This window comes from Desmodus rotundus, chromosome X, assembly GCF_022682495.2.
Source record: "Desmodus rotundus isolate HL8 chromosome X, HLdesRot8A.1, whole genome shotgun sequence".
Lineage (NCBI taxonomy): Eukaryota > Metazoa > Chordata > Mammalia > Chiroptera > Phyllostomidae > Desmodus > Desmodus rotundus.
In genome coordinates this window covers 17,024,205-17,044,361 of record NC_071400.1, presented here as the reverse complement: position 1 = coordinate 17,044,361, position 20,157 = coordinate 17,024,205, and the positions used below count along the sequence as shown (strand labels likewise).

At 39.7% G+C, this 20,157-nt stretch overlaps 1 pseudogene; it reads left to right on the top strand.

Annotated features, from left to right (window-relative positions):
• The first annotated feature begins 6,128 nt into the window (after positions 1-6,128).
• Positions 6,129-6,210, top strand: LOC112310917 (U4 spliceosomal RNA; annotated as a pseudogene).
• The last annotated feature ends 13,947 nt before the right edge of the window (positions 6,211-20,157 follow it).

Sequence of the window (20,157 nt, the reverse complement as noted above, 5' to 3'; positions counted from 1 at the left end):
TTAGATTGAACTACTGAAACTAGTACAATATCATGTACCAACTATACTTAAATTTTTTAAATTGAATTTTAAAAAGTTAAAGAAAAATAAGCAAAGAAATTTCATATATGATGTATGTGAGGTCATGATAAATGCTAAGAAGAAAAATGAAGCAGAATAAAGGGATGGAAAGAGACAGACATGGAGTGGGGCAGAGATATGCAATTTTTCATATGGTAATCTGTGAAGGAGTGGAGCAGAAACCTGAAAGAAATGAGGTATCCATAAGGAAATCTTGGGAAAGAACATTCAAAAACAGAAGGAAAAGTAAATGAAAAGGCCCTGAAGTGTATAGAAACTATTTGGAATTTTGATTCAATGTGCCATTCACTAATGAGAAGCTGACCTTAGGTAGGTTGAGTTAGCTTTGGTTTTGTAGTCTCAGCCCAAAAAGAAATGTTCACTTTCCATGTAGAACAACCAGTAAAGGAAGAAATTCTGAGAAGATAATACTGGCTAAGTAGGTTAAGAACCTCTTGTAGAGGCACATGGATACTGGCCAGGAAGCCAGTGTCCCTCTTGAAACAGGTCAACAGTGTGAAGAGAGAGGTTATTTCAGATGTCTTTGGCAGTAGTATTGAGGAAGACAGAATAATGGACTTCCAAAGATGTCCATTTCATAATCCCCAGCATCTGTGAATATGCTGTTATTTCACAGGGAAGAATTAAGGCTGTAGATAGAACTAAGGCAGCTGAGGTCAAGATGAGGAGTGATCCTGGTCAGTCTAAAGTAATCACAAGCAAGCTTGTAGGTGAAAGAGGGTGTCAGGAAAGTCTGTGTTGGAGTGATTTGATGTGAGAAAGGCTCAATCTAGCATTGCTGCCTTTGAAAATGGAGGAAGATGGTTACAAGCCAAGAAACATGGTAGACTCTAGAAAATGGAAAAAGCAAGGAAATGGGTTCTACCCTGGAGCTCCCATAAGAGAATGAAGCCCTGTACCTGAATTGAATCAGCAAAAGTAGATCTACTAAGGAAGATCAGAACACCAATGGCCTTTCTCATTTCGACTTCAACTTTCTCATCAGTAAAATGGTGGACATTTAGCAGGTCAGTGATATTCAAATATTGTTTAGTCACTGTGATAGTTAACTTTATGTATGAACTTGACTAGGACACAGGGTACCCAGATACTTAATCAAACATTATTTTGGGTGTCTCTGTGAGAATGTTTCTGGATGGATTAACATTTAAATTAGTAGACCGAGTAAAGCAGATTGCCCTTCCTAATATGGGTAGGCCTAATCAAATCAGTTGAAGGCCTAAATAAAACAAAAAAGGATGATGACCCTTTCCAAATAAAAGAATTATTTCTACCTGATGGTCTTCAAAGTGTAGCATTGAATTTTTTCTGTCTTTAGACTCAAACTGAATTATCCAGTCTTCCTGTGTCTCAAACCTGCTGGCCTTTGGACTGTAACTATATTATTGGCTCTCCTGGTTCTCAGGTCTTTGTACTCAGACTAACACTAAACCATCAGCAATTCTGGGTCTCCAGCTTGCCAATCCACCTTGTATATCTTGGGATTTACCAACTTCCATTAAATATCTATTTGCTCTTTGTCCCCATTCCTCAACACAGGGCTCCTAAAACTCTTCTAAATTCCTAAGTGTTAAGAACAATAGGAGTGTCTTTTGTTGTAATGAGGCAAATGTGGGGCTGGAGGGGTGCACTATGGGATAGCCACTAGATGGGGGCTGGTCACCAGAAAGACCAAGCCATGATTAGAAGATTGGAATTTTCAGCCCCACCCTCCATTCTCTGGAGAGAGAAGAGGGTCTGGAAAAGGAGTTAATAATTGATCATGATTACACCATGAAGCCTTCATAAAGTCCCAATATAGGGTTCAAGGAACTTCCAGGTGGGTAAACACATGTTTGTACCAGAAGGGTAACACACCCAACTTGACAGGGACAGAAGCTTCTGCACTTGAGATCTTCCAAAAACTTTCCCAATATATCTCTTCATCCGGCTGCTCATCTAAACCCTTTATCATATCCTTTATTAAACTGATAACATAAGTGTTTCCCTGACTTCTGTGGGCCACTGTAGCAAATAATGAAACCCAAGGAGAAGGTCATGAAAACCTCCTATTTTTTATTTTTTGATCCTAATAAGATGGACTATATTATTCAAAATATATTTTATTGATTGTTATTACAGTTGTCCCATTTTTTTCTCCCCTCTATTCCTCTCTGCCCTGCAACACCCTCCCACCAGAATCCACCCCCCTTAGTTCATGTCCATGGGTCGCACATATAAGTTCTTTGGCCTCTCCACTTCCTATACTATTCTTAACCTCCCCCTGTCTATTTTGTGTCTACCATTTATGCTTCTTATTCCCTGTACCTTTTCCTCCACTCTCCCCCAACCCACTCCCTGCTGATAATCCTCCATGTGATCTCCATTTCTGTGATTCTGTTCCTGTTCTAGTTGTTTGCTTAGTTTTTGGATTTGTTTATTAGGTTTACTTGTTGATAGTTGTGAGTTTGTTGTCATTTTAATGTTCATAGTTTTGATCATCTTCTTTTTCTTAGATAAGTCCCTTTAACATTTCATGCAATAAGGGCTTGGTGATGATAAATTCCTTTAACCTGACCTTGTCTGGGAAGCCCTTTATCTGCCCTTCCATTCTAAATGATAGCTTTGCTGGAGAGAGTAGTCTTGGATATAGGTCCTTGCCTTTCATGACTTTAAATACTTCTTTCCAGCCCCTTCTTGTCTGTCAGGTTTCTTTTGAGAAATCAGCTGATAGTCTAATGGGAACTCCTTGGTAGGTAACTGTCTCCTTTTCTCTTGCTGCTTGGAAGATTCTCTCCTTGTCTGTAATCTTAGGTAATGTAATTATGATATGCCTTGGTGTGTGCTTCCTTGGGTCCAACTTCTTTGGGACTCTTTTTGCTTCCTGGACTTCCTAGAAGTCTATTTCCTTTGTCAGATGGGGGAAATTCTTCTTCATTATTTTTTCAAGGAAGTTTTCAATTCCGTGCTCTTCCTCTTCTCCTTCTGACACCCTTATGATTTGGATGTTGGAACGTTTAAAGTTGTCCCAGAGTTTTCTAAGCCTCTCCTCATTTATTTGCATTCTTGTTTCTTCATTCTGTTCCAGTTAAATGTTTATTTCTTCCTTCTGCTCCAAATTTTGATTTGAGTCCTGATTTCCTTCCCTTCACTGTTGGTTCCCTTACATTTTCCTTTATTTCACTCTTCATAGCCTTTACTTCTTCCTCTATTTTGCAACTATACTCAACTATTTCTGTGAGCATCCTGATTACCAGTGTAACTCTGTATCTGATAGGTTGGCTATCTCTTCATTGCTTAGTTCTATATTTGGAGCTTTGATCTGTTCTTTCATTTGGGCCTTTGTGTGTGTGTGTGTGTCAGCATGCCTGTTACATATTAAGGGGCAGAGCCTTTGCTATTCACTAGGGTGGGGCAACCCACAGCCCTGCACAGTGGCACTATATGTTGGGGAGGGGTCAGAGAGGGAACAATGCTGCTTGCTCAGTTCTCGGCCGGCTTTCAATCACTTCCCCACTACCTACAAGCAAATTTGGACCTTCTGGTGCTGATTCCCAGGTGGGTAGGCTTGTGGACATTCTAGGACCCCGTAGGTCTTTCCAACAAACTCTCTTGTGATGCTGGCAGTTTCTCCCGCTTCTTCAACCCCCTGATATAAGATCAGTCAGAAGTACAGGTAACAAGCTGAACTTGCGATTTTGGTGTCTGAATTGGGGGTGATGAGCAATCTTGTGACTGAGCCCTTAACCTGTGATTTTGACACCCAGCTGGTGTCAGTCACAGAGTATTGCTTGGTGGGGAACCCCTCTCATCTTGTATCAGATTGTTATGAGTGTTCTATGTGATAGTTAAAGCACAGGAAGGGAACTGTAGGTTTTTCCAATTCATTCTGTCTGTCTCTCTCTCGTCCTCACTAATAGAGCTACTAAAATCCAATATAAATAACAGATAAAAGTGAAAATGCTTCAGCATTAACAAGGTTGAATGAGCTGAGAGCCCCATAAACTCAAAGTCCTTTCTCCTTGTGGGCTTCAGAGGTTTTTTTTAAAAAAGATTTTATTTATTTATTTTTAGACAGAGGGGAAGGGAAGGAGAAACAGAGGGTGAGAAACTTCAGTGTGTGGTTGCCTCTCACAAGCCCCCCACTGGGGACCTGGCCCACAACCCGGGCATGTGCCCTGAATGGGAATTGAGCCAGCGACCCTCTGATTCACAGGCTGGCACTCAATCCACTGAGCCACACCAGCCAGGGCTGGGCTCCAGAGTTTTGATGAAAACCACTTATCTAGATTCACCACCTACCTCTTATATTTGATACATTTATTTGTTTTTCTCTTAGTGAAGGGTATAAATTGAAAAGTACAAGTGTGCCAGCATATCCTCTTCATTCTTTTTTATAATTGAGTAATATTCTAAGGTACGGATGTACCATTTGAAAGTTGAAGGAGATTTGGTTGCTTCCAATTTTTAAAATCTACTACTTCATTTCCCTACTAAAAAAAAAAAAACTTGTGACTTATCATTGCCTACATTAGGGATCTTTATTCTGGGGTTCATGAACTCCTAGAGAGTCAACTTCCTGAAATTATATTTAAAATATGCCATTTTATTTATTTAAAAAATTTTTATTGTTATTCTTTTTTAAATTTGTATTGTTATTCAATTACAGTTGTCTGCATTTTTTCCCCATCCCTGCACCCCACCCCAGCCGAACCCACCTTGCTCCTCCGCCTCTACCCTCCCCCTTGATTTTGTCCATGTGTCCTTTATAGTAGCTCCTGTAAACAGTGGGGAGAGGGGTTTACAGAAAATATGCCATTTTATGACAGCCTATTTCCATTGGTTCCCATTCGGGGAAGAGTTAATATGCTCAAAGTCACTGCAAATAAATGGCCTCACCTCTTGCTCCATTTCTCCGTACAAGTGGCAAATATCCTTCTGCTTCCTGCTTATACAACTAGGTCAGGGTTTTCCCTGCCTGTGACTAAATGACTAATTTCATCTAATTTAGGAGAAAAGAGTAGGAAGTCCATTTTGGCCTTGGGGTCATACTATGTTTTCCAACACAACTTTATTATTAACAAAGTTCAGACATTCTGATTCATGAGTATATTTCTCTATTGGTTTATATTCCATAGGGGGAATGTAATTAATTCACATCCTTTACCCTGCACACACACACACACATACATTCATATATTCATTAAGTGCCCAAAGGATTCAATCATAACATGCACACATACACACACCTCTTAAGAACCTATAGGATAAAGTCTATAGCCCTTCATCTGGGATTCACGTTTCTCCTGAACCTGCCTCTCCACACTTATCCCCTAGTGCTTTCCATAACAAACCATGTGTTACAGTCAGAGTAATCCACCAATATTTATTCCAGGCATTGGATCTCTACCTAGCTATTTACTCTTTCTGAGGTGCTCTCTCCAATCCTCTCTGCCAGTTCAAATCATACCCATATTTCTTTTTTAATTTTTATTGAATTTATTGGAGTGACATTGGTTAATAAAATTATATAGGTTTCAGGTGTACAATTCTTTTTTCTTTTTTAACTGGTTTCAAGTGTACAATTCTATAATACATCATCTGTATATTGTGTTGTGTGTGATTTCACTTATATGTGGTATCTAATGACCAAAATAAACAAATAAACCCCACACATATTTCAAAGACAAGGTCCTTTCAAAGCAACATCCTACTCTGTGAAAACTGTCCTTGCCAGTCTAGATAGCGTCTGAATTTATTTATCATCTGTAGCATAAGTTGAGGTTAACTTTTTCTTTGTCTATACAACTATTCTCCCCACAGTTAGATTTGTGAGTCCCTGGAGAATTTAGATCACATGAACTCTTCATCTCCTCAAAGCTTACCAAGAGTTAAAATCACAATAAATATTTGTGGCTAAAATTTTAGAGCCACATGAAATTTCAGAGCCAAATGAATTTCTCCATTCAGAGCACTGGTTTCCTGAGCTCATGGTTCTAAGGGCATTAACTTGCCCATTATCCACCATAAATAATAGCAATAGAGTGTATTATAAAAATATATTTACAAGCTTTGTGCAGCGGTAGTATCATAGCCAATGAGGTTTATCCAAGGCACAATTACTGCTAACTGAAAAATGCATTTATAGCTTCCATTTATGAGATGTTTACTCTCTGCCAGGCACTATGCTTTATTGGGATTAACTCATAGGCTCCTTAGGCAAACCCTTTTAGAAATGAAGAAATTGAGATTCAAAAAGCTTAGGTAATATATTCAAGGTGCATCAACAGCCAGTGGACCAGGCCAGGACTAAACCTAGGTCTGTCTGAACTTCAAAATCACTGTTTCTCAACTTTGGCAGCACAACACAAGCACCTGGGGAGCTTTAAAAAACACTGACAAGGGTTGCAGCCTTGTCATCAGAAGATTTAAAGGCTCTCCAGGTGATGCAAATGTTCAGCCAAGGCTGGGCTTTTAATTTTGACATTCCACTTCTCCAGTATGGGGGATAGTGTCAGTGAAGGTGAGGTGTTGAGAACATCTGTTTGCTAAGTTAATTCAGCTCAAGCAAGAACTCAGAGCCAAAAGTGTGTGATTAGGAGAAAATCAAGTTCTCAGGATGCCAAACACATGTTGGGGTTCCTATGGATGTGGACAGGAGGTTAAACAAATTATATGGGAATCTCAAATGACAGGGTGATACCTGACTTTTACAGAATGCTGGCCCACACCATATGGTCACTCATTTACTCTATTAACTGCTATTCAAAAGCCTCCTTTTTGAAATGTCACGGGTCAAGAGCTTAAAATATTTAAATAAAATATGTAAAACTTTCTGATGGAAATAAGGAGGCATATGCCATACATAAGGCCTTATCAGCTACTATCCTGAGTCACCAGTAAGCTAAAAACAAGTCTCTTTGTCCTGCTTTATTTCACTGTATCCTCTTTGCTGAGTGCAGGGCTTCTGGGAATGAGAATAAGTGAGTCTGGCTCAATATGAAGTCATGCCTCTCTTCAGGGACATCAGGAAAGGCAGTGTTGCGAGCACAGACCAAACTACCAACTTAGCCAATCTTCTGGGAGGTCCTATACAGGCTTTCTCAGTGGTCAGCAACTTGGTCCTCTCTGGAGGGGTTCTCCCCCTCCACCTTGGCTCTAAACTTTTAGGGACCCAGAGCTGGAATGTTGAAGCAGACTCTTCCTTTGCCTGAGTCTCACAGAAATAGCAACCTCACCAGACTGTGCAGTAATGGTGCTATACTAGGAGCCACAGGTAACAGGGCAGTCTAGGGAAGGTAGCAATGGGGTGACTAGATACTTAACTAGATAACTTCATGACTATGACATTGCTGGCAGATCACCAACAGAGCTGGCCCATAGTGGAAACAGCAGCTACCATTTATTAAATACTGTGTGCCAGGCACTACACACTTTACCTAGTGATAAGATACTGTTAGGTGCCCAAAGAGACTTTCCCATTTCCCATTCTTCCCTTTCATTGAAGTATAATTTAAGTTCAGTAAAAGTATTTCCTTTTAGGTGCATAGTTCAATGAGTTTTATCATAAAATCACCACCAGAATAAGATGTAAAACATTTCCATCACCCCCAAAAGTTTCTGCATGTTCTTTCACAGTCAATCCCCTAACCCCCAATTTGAGCCCCTAGCAACCACTAATCTGGTTTCTGTCCCTATAGCTTACCTTTTCTCTTGGAACCTCAGCTAAGCAAAAGACACTCAATACCCCATATTCTAAGTTCAGAAGACCAGACTCTTAATGCCAGACACCAGTCAACAGATATTGCTGTGGAAAAACCAGCTGTCCAGTTGATAAAAGAGGTCTAGCCTGGGGGTGTGCAATGTTTCCCTTCCCCAAATCAAGAGAGTTGGACATCTGGGAGACTTCCAGGTGGAGAGAGGGAAAGGACAGGGCCATCAATTTCCTGATTCTTCAGGAGTAGGTAAGATATATATGGCCCTGGTTGGTGTGACTCAGTGGATTGAGCACCAGCCTGAGAACCCAAAGGTCATCAGTTTTATTCCCAGTCAGAGCACATGCCTGGGTTGCAGGCCAGGTCCCCAGTAGGGGTTGCATGAAAGGCAACCACACATTGATGTTTCTCTCTCTCTCTCTTTCTCCCTCCTTTCCCCTCTCTCTAAAAATAAATAAATAAAATCATATATATATATATATATATATATATATATATATCCATTCATATATATATATGGCATGTGTTTGCAAGTCTGGGGAAATTTTCCCAAAATGATAATAAGATTGAGGCCCATGAGCTTGCCAAAAACTATCACAGTGTGCAGGCAAAAAGTTTTACACCTCAGTGGAATATGGTATTATGCCTCCATCAGCAGTACAGTAGAGTTGGGGGATAAAGTGAAATAATTTTATGTATATATCCCCAATGAATTAAGACAACTCAATAAGCTTATTATACTTTCACTGCCTCCATTAATCCTAAAAACATCCTATATGGTAGGTACTCTTATTATTCCTATTTTATAGATGAGGGAATTGAAGATAAGAGAGGGTAAGTAATGTGTTCCAGGTCACACAGCAGGTAAATAAGTGACAGAACTATGACTTGAACCCAGGTCTGCTTGACTCTAAAACCTATGTTCCTTCCTATACATTGGGATTCCTTATATGTGTGTGTCAGGGAGAGGGAGGAGAAGGCATCATCTTCTAGTAGCAGTTAGATTCCAGTGGAGACTCCAGGGTGTCCACCAAAATTGTTAGGTCCCTGTACTGACCTTCCTCGCCCTTTAACTAACAAAGGCTTGGTTCCTCGGAATAACTCTGTGAAGGTTCTAGTTCATTCCCTGCTCTAAGCTTCTGTCAATATGCTTCTTGTATCTTCAGGTTGGAAATCCTCAACCCACTCTGTCCACACAGCCAAACCTAAAGCTGCCACCTTATCTGGGACTCTAAAAGTATATCTGTCCCTCAGTGCCTGTTGCTGCTCCTCGTGGGAAGACTCCAGCTCATTTCTCAGATCCTCAGTCTGTGTTGCCTCACTGCAGTCAACTGCACCTTGCCCTGAGATGTGACATAAATACTTTCCACCAAGCTTTCACCTCAGTATGAAGGTATAACTCACTATTGAGTTGGTAGGTTAAAAAATCATGTGCTACTCAGTTTATGTACAGAACAAAACTCTGTTCCATGATAGAAAACAATAATCTTAAACAGATGGTAACTTTAGCCCTAGAAGAGAAAGAAATCTCTGCCCTAAGCTTCTTCCTAAGTCCCTGCTGCATGGCTGATTATTTACTAAAGTATTTACAGGAATTCCATTAATGTCAGTACTAAAATTCCTTTCTTAAGAACATTCTTGTAACAAATAGCAAACATTCAGCATTCATTTATGAAGATTTTAAACCAAGAGCAACACCACCCTTTAAACTCAACCAGTTTCACAGGTGCTGACATCTTCCTCTTTTCATAAGGATGCTGAACCCATCATGAAGGCTCCACCCTCGTGAGCTAATCTAACCCTAATTACCTCCCAAAGGCTCCGCCTCTAGATACCATTACATAGGAGATTTGGGGGGCTTCAACATACAAATTTGGGTGAGACACAAACATCCAGTCCATAGAAGCTTCTTTGTCATCCATTACCTATGAGTACTGGCCTTGGTGAATAACCAGCTTTCTTCAACATTCTTTCAGTATAACTGAAGGCAAATGGACACTGGCACCTTTAGGGAGGCACTGGGGGAATATTTATTATACATACTTGCAGTGGCATTATGGAGCTCTTCTTCCAGGGTACCCAGCCTTTTTTCAATTAGATTGGAAACTGGATGAAGGATCATGATTTTCCATTACAGTGGATGACATTAGCCTTTTGCTCCATAGCTATAAATTTCTAGAGAGTATACTAGTCAACTGTCACCCTAGTTGGCTGCCCATCTCTCTTGTCCCTCAGAAGGCAATACATATTAACTCTTGCTAGGGATTTCTACAGGTCACGGCATTCAGGTCGCTACTCTAGCCTTGTCTCTTTTTTTGTTTTTACATTTATTTTAATTGTTGTTCAAGTACAGTTGTCTCCATTTTCCCCCACCACTGCCCCTGACCCCAGCCATCCCCACCTCCCACCCCTGATCCCAGCCCTCCTTGGTTTTGTCCATGTGTCTAATTTTATACATGTTCCTGAAAACCCTTCTCCCTTTTCCTCCCAGTATCCACTCCCACCTCCCCTCTGGTTACTGTCAGTTTGTTCTTAATTTCAATGTCTCTGGTTCTATTTTGCTTGCTTGTTTGTTTTGTTGACTAGATTCCACTTATAGGTGAGATCATATGGTATTTGTCTTTCACCACCTGGCTTGTTTTACTTAGCATAATGCTCTCCAGTTCCATCCATGCTGTCCCAAAGGGTAGGAGCTCCTTCTTTCTTTCTGCTCCATAGTGTCCTGTATTAGTCTGCTCAGGCTGCCGTAATAAAGTACCTCAGACTAGGTGGCCTAAAAAATAGTGATTTATTTTCTCAAAGTTCTGGAGACTAGAAGTTCAAGATCAAAGTGTTGGCAGGCTTGCTACCTTCTGAAGCCTTTCCAGGCTTGTAGATGATTATCTTTTCCCTGTGTCTTCACACAGTCTTCCCTCTGTGTAAATGTCTGGGTCCTTAACTCCTCTTCTCATAAGGACACCAGACATATTATATTCAATTAGGGCCCTCCCATGTGACTTCATTTTACCTTAATTATTTCTTTAAAGGCCCTATCTCCAAACACAGTCACATTCAAATGTACTGGGGGTTAGAACTTCAACATATGAATTTAGGGAGGCACAATTCAGTCCACGACATGGCTCACTATGGCAATTACTTCAATCTTGCCTAGGTCAGTTAACTATCATCATTGGCTTCTGCTATTCCAGAATCCTATCATCTTCATTGATACTGAACTGGGGGGCCCAGTTCCATCACAGCATCTCCTACTGTCAATCCTGGTATACAAAACAACTGCTATTGATCTCAAAGAAGCTAGTGCCCCTTCTCACCAGTATATTGCTGGCGAAGGAATGTCTTCTGAGCCTTCCCAGGGAACATAGTCAAGTAGCAGTTTATCTGGGCTTACATTGTAACTCTATCCTAACATTGCCACATCCCTGACACTTTGAACTTTCTGACTCATTACCCAATATATAATCAGTTTTGGTATGCTCACTTCATTTATTGTGGTCACTGTTTGTTCTCCCCCATCCTCCATTCCCCAGCCTCCAGTAGCCATCCCAGCGCACATTAGTCCTGGCTCCATGGGTCCTTGCCAGGACATCAAACTCTCAGTCATGGGTGAGTGCTTTGTCAATGAGTTCTACCTTTTCCACCCTTATATTTCTCCCCTGGTCAAACCTGACTATCCAAGCATCCTAAGGTACGAGCAGTTCCAATCTCAGCCCTAGGTCCTGGCCCAGCACTGCCCACTTCCTGTTATACTCTGTGAATAAGGAAAAGTCAGCTGGGAGACCACTATTCAAGGGCTTCTCAGGGGTCCTCAAGAGGAAACTATGGGCCACTAAAAACTTGGGGTTGAGACAGGGGCTTGATATAATGAGTAGGACATGTCTATGGGAAGGCTCTGGTGGCTCAGCTTGCTTCAGTAGCTGCTGGCCCACAACTGAGCTGCTTATCTTCCCTGTACTCTGCTAATCTTGGCCTTCTTGCTGGTTGGACCACCTTCTCCCACTCATCTTGAGTCCTCTTCATGCTCACCCTCTTATTGATCGCCCAGAGTCCATTCTGCCCTCTGGACTCTCACTTTGATGGGTCCCCTCTTCTTCAACCCAGAGACCCCTGCCCCAATTCCAATCACCTGCCATCTTTAGCCCACTGATTGCAGAGGCCCTGCCACAAATGCCCAGCTGATCCTGGAACCTATGTTCCTCTTCCTGCTGTTGGTGTTTCTCTGTCTTACAGTGGCTGAGAGCATACTGTCACATGATCACAAGGGGAACATTTAAAATTTCAGAACCTTTGTTGTGCTCAGAGATATGGTGAGCCTTGGAATTAAGATCACAGTAATACTTGCTCTGCAGCATGAGTGGAAGACCTCATTCTTTACTCATCCCCAAACAGACAATTATTGAATGAGCCAGCAGGGGGCAACAATGACTGTTTTAGTAAAGTCTAAATATTTTAATTTTTTGCCCTTCTTACATGTTTTATGCAGGCATGACCATGCAATTGTTTGTAGGAAATTAAAAAAGCCATGTGACTTTGAAGCAATGATTGGGTCTTTGATCATTCCTCAGGGACCTTTCCCCTTCCTCCCTCCCTTTGTGTTAATGATGGTACTAACCTCCAGGGAATGATCAAGGTACTCCTCCCCCAACCCTGCCTGGACCTTCTCACTTGGTGTCAATTGCCCCTGTACTCCTTGACTGTACTTGGTAGAAAATTCTGTGTTTACGTGTTATGGATCGAACTGTGTCCTCCTCCATAATCCCTAGTACCTCATAATATGACTGCATTATGTAGAGATAAGGCCTTTAAAGAGGTAGTTAAGGTTAAGTGGGATCACAAGGTGGGCCCTAATCCAGTTTGACTGGTGTCCTTAAAAGAATTCTGGACACACAGAGAGACATCAGGGATGTATATGCATGTGAGGACCCAATGAGAAGGCAGCCGTGTGCAAGCCAAGGAGAGAGACTTCAGAGGAAACCAACCCTCCTGATACTTTGGTCTCTAACTTCTCCAGAACTGTGAGGAAATAAATACTTGTTTAAGCCACCCAGCCTGCGGTATTTTGTTATGGCATCCCCAAAAGACCAATATACCAATGATGTTAACATTTTTTTGGTTCTTTCTATATAAGTGTATGTGTGGGCATGTGCGTCTTATATATGTATGTATAATATATAGCATTACATATATAATTATGATATAATATATACTATATATGTATGTTAATATGTATAAAATAATATGTATATTATATACACATATATCCACACATATAGTACTAATTTGACATGGTTTTGTGTCTGCTCTTTTCAGTAATTCTGTATCATATCAACCTTGTATTGCTAAAAATTTGTGACAAAATATGATTTTTTAAAAAAGATTTTATTTCTTTATTTTTAGAGACAGGGGAAGGGAGGGAGAAAGAGAGGGAGAAAAACAGCAATGTATGGTTGCCTCTCACTCTCCTCCTACTGGGGACCTGGCCTGCAACCCAGGCATGTGCCCTGACTGGGAATGGAACCGGCAACTCTTTGCTTTGCAGTCCGACACTCAATCCACTGAGCCACACCAGCCAGGGCCAAAATATGATTTTTAATGTTTGCACATCTAAGCGTGAATACACCAGAATGTAACAAATATTCCTAAATTGGAAATATTAATATTAATTTGTTCCTAATTCTTCTGCTATTTTAAAGAATGTTGTAATACATATTTCCCTATATATGTTAGTTCTGTGTTCATACTTTAGGTTAGTTTTCTAGGAATTGAATTATATCAAAGGCATGAACATTCTCCAGACTCTTTAAAATTTTTACATATGATTTGTAGATGGGGGGGAGAGAGAGAGATTGATTTGTTGTTCCACATATTTATGCACTCATTGGTTGACTCCTGTAGGTGCCCTGATTGGGGATCAAACCCACAACCTCGGTGTATCAGAGCAGTGCTCTAACCCACTTAGCTACCCAGCCAGGGCCTCTCCAGACTCTTGAAAATTTTTCTTAGATTGCTTTTCAGAACGGTGACATCAATTTCCACTTCTGCTAATAATAGAGTATAAGACAGTTCACATCATTACATCCCCAGTAAAAGTAATTATCATTTGATAATCATTGTATCTGGTAAGCAAAAAAGGTATCTAATAATTCATTTCATTTCCATTTCTTTGCCAATAAGGTGTAAGCTTTTTCATATTTTCCTTATTATTCTTTTATCTTTCTTCATAATCTGTATATTAACTTTGTAAAGTTTTTCCTAGTAAAAAATCTATATGAGGTCTTTATTAATTAAACACAGTAAACATTTGTAATGTTCTGGAAATGATTTTCTCAGTTTCATTAAATTTCTTTTGACATATATAAATTTCAAATTGTTGACTCATCAAAACTTTTAGTGTTTTCTTTTTTAGTTATGTTGTCATAACAGTTTAATTTGTTTTCCAGAGACCAGCTAAAAATTCCCCTTATTTGCTTACATTTTCTTTAGGTTAAACTTTTTAAAATAGCTTCATGACAGACATACAGAAATGAGCACAAGTCTTAAGGGTACAGTACATGAATTTTCAAAAGTTGAGCCCATCTGTATAATAAGCAGCTCCCAAATCAAGAAACAGCATATTACCAGCACTTCAGAAGTCCCACTCAGGCCTCCTTCCAGTCACTACCTACTTTGAGTAACCACTATTTTGACTTATAACATGATAATTTTGCACGTTTTTGACCTTTAGAGAAACAGAATCAGACCACATGTATTCTTAAACATTTGTCGTCTTTTGCTCAATACTATGTTTGTGAAAGTGATTTATATCCTGTCCATTTATCCTCATGCCATTTAATATTCCATTATGTGATTATATATAATTTATTCATTCCCCTTTTCATGGACAATTGGGTAAGTTTCCCATTTTTACTATGCTGCTATGAATATTCTTGAACATGTCCACTGGTAAACATATGCATGTATTTCTGTTAAATATAAACCTTGGAGTAGAATTGCTGCATTATAGGGAATGCATTTGTTCAGATTTTCCAAGTGGTTTTCAAAAGTGCTTGCATAAATTTTATATTACCATCATCAGAGTATGAGAATTCTGGCTGCACCACATTCTCATAACCACCTAGTGTTCTTTCGTTGTGTTCACTCTCACCATTTTGTTGGGTATGTGGCAGCATCACATTGTGGTTTGAATTTGCATTTCCCTCATGGGTAATGAAGCTAAGTATTTTTTCATGTTTACTGGAATTTGGAAATACCTGTTCACATCTTTTGTCCATGTTTCTACTATTTTCTAGTGTTTTGCTATTTATGATTATCTTTTAAAATTACTTTATTGTTGTTCAATTACAGTTGTCTGCATTTTCTCCCCATCCCTCTACCCCACCCCAGCCAAACCCACCTCCCTCCCCCACTTCCACCCTCCCCTTTGGTTCTATCCATGTGTCCTTTATAGTAGTTCCTGTAATCCCCTCTCCCCAGTGTCCCCTCCCCACTCCCCCCTGGCTATTGTTAGATCATTCTTAACTTCAATGTCTCTGGTTATATTTTGTTTCCTTTTTTCTTCTGTTGATTATGTTCCAGTTAAAGGTGAGATCATATGGTATTTGTCAAAGAATTACTTACATACACTGGACAAAAATCCTTTGTTAGATATATGTATTGAAAATATCTTCTTATCATGTGGATTGCCTTTAACTCTATTAATGGTGCCCAGCTGATCCTGGAACTTATTTTCCTCTTCCTGTTGTTGGTGTTTCTGTGTGTCTTATGTCTGCTGAGAGCATATTATGTGATATGGTCAAAGGTAATAACCTGAATTCCACAAGACCACTACTCTATGACGTAACCACTTGTCCTACCAAAAGATTTGTGAATCTTCAAAGTTCTGCTTTACGATTAAAGCCTACAGTGGCCTATGGTCTTCAATCTGAATGAATGACAACATTCTTCCCTCAGACTAAAGGCAGACAATTAGTGAATGAGCCACCAGAGGGCAAAGCTGATCTGGTTTAGTAAATTCTAATTGCTTGTTTCTTATTACAAGCATTGAACATTTGGAAAATATATATAAGCCAGTAGCAGAAAATAAAAATCACCTGATATCACACACCTCAGATAACCATGCAGAACATGATGGCATTTTGTTTACATTCTCTTCCCTCTCTACCTAAATGTAAATACAATTTTTATGTAGTATTTCTCTACATGCTATCTTGTTTCTATTTTGTAACAAAATCTTGTAAATGTCTTTCCAAGGCATTGTATATTCCTGTAAGGCATTATGGTCACACCTTCCCCCCACCACTACCCTCTGGCAACCACTTATCTCTCCATCACTGTAGTTTTGTCTTTTGAGAAGGCCACATAAATGGAATCATACAGTATGCAACATTTGGGACTGGCTTCTTTCGTTGAGCATGCCTTTGAGGTTCATACAAGTAGTTAAGTGTATCAATAGTTCATTCCTCTTTATTGCTAAGTAGTGTTCTTTTGTATAGATGTGCCAGTGTTTGCTTATCCAGTCACTCATTAAACAATATTTAGGGTGTTTCCAGTTTTTGACAATTATGAATTGAGCTGTTACGCATTTTTGTGTAACAATTTTTTTGTGGAAACACTAGGTTTTCAATTCACTGAAGTAAATACATAGGAGTAGAATTGGTGGGTCAAATGGTAAATGTACGATTAACTCTACATGAAACTGCCAAACTGTTTCCCAAAGTGGCTGTACTGTTTTGCATTCCCATCAGCAATATGTGAGAGTTTTGGTTGCTCCCCGTCCTCATCAGCATTTGCTATTATCAGTATTTTTAATTTTAGCCATTCTAATAGGTATTATGGACTTTGTGTGTGTGTCCCCAAAATTTATATGTTGAAACCCTAATCCCCAGAGTGGTGGTATTAGAAAGTGGGGCCTTTGGGAGGGGTGATTAGATCATGAGGGTGGAACTCTCATGATGGGATTATTGCTATTATGAGAACAGCTAAGGTTTCTCTGCCTCTGCTCTCTAGCACGTGAGACTACAATGAGAAGATGGCATCTGCAAACCTGTAGTGGTATCTAATGGTGGTTTAAATTTGCATTTTCCCAATGGAAAGCTGTTGAACATTTTTTATGTGTTTATTTTCTATATGTATATTCCCTTTTGTGAGGTATCTTCTCCAGTCTTTTGCTCACTTGTAAATTGGGTTATTCTTTTACTGTTGAGAATTCTTTACATATTCTGGATCCAAGTCCTTTGTCAGATACACTAAGTCCTCGCTGAAAGGGTAAAGTCAGCCCCATTTGCTATTGTGGCACCATTTGCCTAGCAGGCCTGTGACCTTCTTGAACATGACTGCCCTTTTACTCTTCTGAGCTTGTCCCCTGTACTGGAAATTACTGTTAAGTAAGAACAGAACTAACTGCTCCCAAAGCCACAGGCAGAAGATAACATCGGAACAAAATGCAGCCTTGTGTTACTGACGCACCAACAGCCCAGGGGCCACACAACAGCAACCCTACCTTTTTAATCTAGTTATAATCCAATAAAAGCTCAAAGCCCCCATACCTCCATGCTGGTGTATCTCTCCACACTAAGCCCCTCTCCTTTCTTGGAAACTGAATAAAAACTTTACTCTCTACCCTTTCTTCTCTTTGTGAATTCTTTCACAGCCCATATCACCAACCACCCTAACACTCACTTAATGTCAATACGTTCTTGGAAACTGAGATTTTAAGTGATATGACATATAACAAAACCAATTTTACCAGAGGCTAATTGATATAAACAAGAGTTAAGTTCCTACAGCATATTTCTCATCACAAAACATCAGAAAACTTTTAATAAAGATCAAACACTTCTAATATTTTTTTCATTTTTGTTTAATTTATTGGAGTGACATTGGTTAATAAATATTAAACATTGAAATAAATATGAGATATATACACATTTAAGAAAGATAAATAAAAACAAGTCAGATTTTGATTTTCCAGTCTGCTTATTCTAGTTCAGAATCACAGGATGCCAGAGCGTCTCTGGGTAGCTCAGGGCACAGGGCGGGATCCAGCCTGGACAGGACGCCCTTCCATCACAGAGTCACTCACACCCCACATTCACTCAGACTGGGACAATGTAGATATGTCAGTTTACTTCACATGCAGTTTTGGGAAATAGGAGGAAACAGAAGGATCTGGAGAAAACCCATTGAGACATGGGGAAAATATGCAAACTCCACACAGACAGTGGCCCCAGGCCAGAATCCATTTTTTTTCTTGTCAACATTATAATGAAATGACGTTGAATGAAACATTGTTATTTGAGGACCTGCTGCATGTGATTTCCAATATTTTCTCCTGGTCTTTGTCTATTGGGAGAGGCAATTCACCATGGGCCTTTTGTGTTCCTGTACATTCTTGCTGGGAAAGACCCTAACCGTTCTTTACCCTAACAATTTCTCACCTTAAGGATGCACTGTCTCATCTCAAACAGCAAACTGGATTCTGCTTGTTATAAAAGCAGAGAATTCCCCAACCTCAGTATCTTCTCGTGGACAAAAAAGGGGCCACATACTAAACCAGACAAGCTCAGGGGAGGCCTGCATGGTGAATCCTACAAACACAGACACCACAAGTAACCAAACAGGATGAACCTAAAAATTCCTAAGTAAAGGTAGGTCATGGCAAATAGTAACATCTTAGGCTTATAGCTTCCCTGACAAAGGTCAATCTTTCCCTTAAGTGAGCCTGTCTATCGTCTTTTTACATCTAAGACAACACTCAACGCTTTCTTGAAATGTCAGAATAATTTCTTTATCCAGACCCCTAAGCACACACCAGAGCATAAGACCACAGAACCCCTCATTGTTATCTTGTTCTGTGAATAATATCTGTCTGTGCAGTAGATGTTATCAACTATTCTGTACCCATCAACGTATAAGAAGTACATGTTTGTATGTTTTACTTTTTATCCAATCCCAGAAATTTCCCCACTTTGCTTTTTCCCACCCCCTTAATCTACCACCAAAGGATTTCATGTAACCGTCCTTACGTCTCCTCACATTATTTTATTCTAACATATAGAATAAGCTTCAAAACTGCCATTCTCCAGAGAATTTTTTTTCAATTCACTGAGATTGTACATCCTGGCAATTGTCAATTTGGTTCAAATAAACTCATAAAAATTCCCTACATTTTTGAACACTTCTTACCTTGACATTCTCCTATAACACAGACACCCATGATGGGCTCTTGGCATCACCCCCGTGGGACTTGGCTGTATATAAACAATATACAAACACTCTGGCTACTACTTTTACAGTGAATAATATAGTGCCTTGTCTCTGATTCTGTAGCCTTATGTCTTCTGCCAGCATCCATGAAAAAATAACAAGCTAACTTGATAGTTTGTAAGTAGGATAAAGTCTCAAATTTTGCACAGTGCTTGACAGTTTCAGAGATAAGGATGGGAGGCTGAGAGAAACAGGGATTTCTGGAAGAGAAAGGATGAGGGCCCACATAAGCCAGGTTAGGAAATGTGAGACTTTCTGGGATCCAGTAATGAATGATCCTGCACAAATGGTGGGCAAGTGAGAGGGTATAAGAATCTCCCACTGTTCTACCTGTTAATGAATGTTAGAGGCTAAGTGGTGAAAGGTAAGATTGAAACAAGCCACCTGATTGGTACCTTAGTTCTTTCTCTCCACTCTCTCTCAGTTTACCAGTAGCTGGTAAACTTTTCCCATTTCAAGGGAAAGTTATCCACTCACACAGGCTATTTAGCTTCCAGGCAATAGTTCCCCCCAACCACCTACTTTTCTTGTGACTTAGTATCAACTTCAGAAGTCACTATTTTCTAGGGCATTTTCAATTATTACACAAACGTTCATCCAGTCTTTGTTATAATCTTCCACTGGATATCTTACTCCTTCTCCCCACCCCCATTTTATTGAGATAAAATTGGCATGCATTACTGTATGAGTTTTGGGTATACATAAAGGTTTGACATATATATTGTTAAATGATTACTATAGTAAGTTTGGTTAATATCCATCATCTCATGTAGATACAATAAAAAGAAATGGAAAAAATGTTTTACTTGTAATGAGAACTCTTAGGATTTATTCATTTAACAACTTTCCTAAATATCATACAACAGTGGTTAACTATAGACATTATGCTGTACATTACATCCCTAGTACTTATTTCTCTTGTAACTGCAAGTTTTTACCTTTTGACTACCTTCCTCCAACTCCCCCTACCCTCACAACAAATCTGATCTTTTCCTCTGAGTTTGGTACCTTAGGTCTAGATCCTTCTTCTCTGAGTGTGTAAAGGACAAGATGTTACAATAACAATGAACAGCCAGGCCTGGAGCCCTAGTTAAAAGGGAGTATGACTATGGTTGGTGAG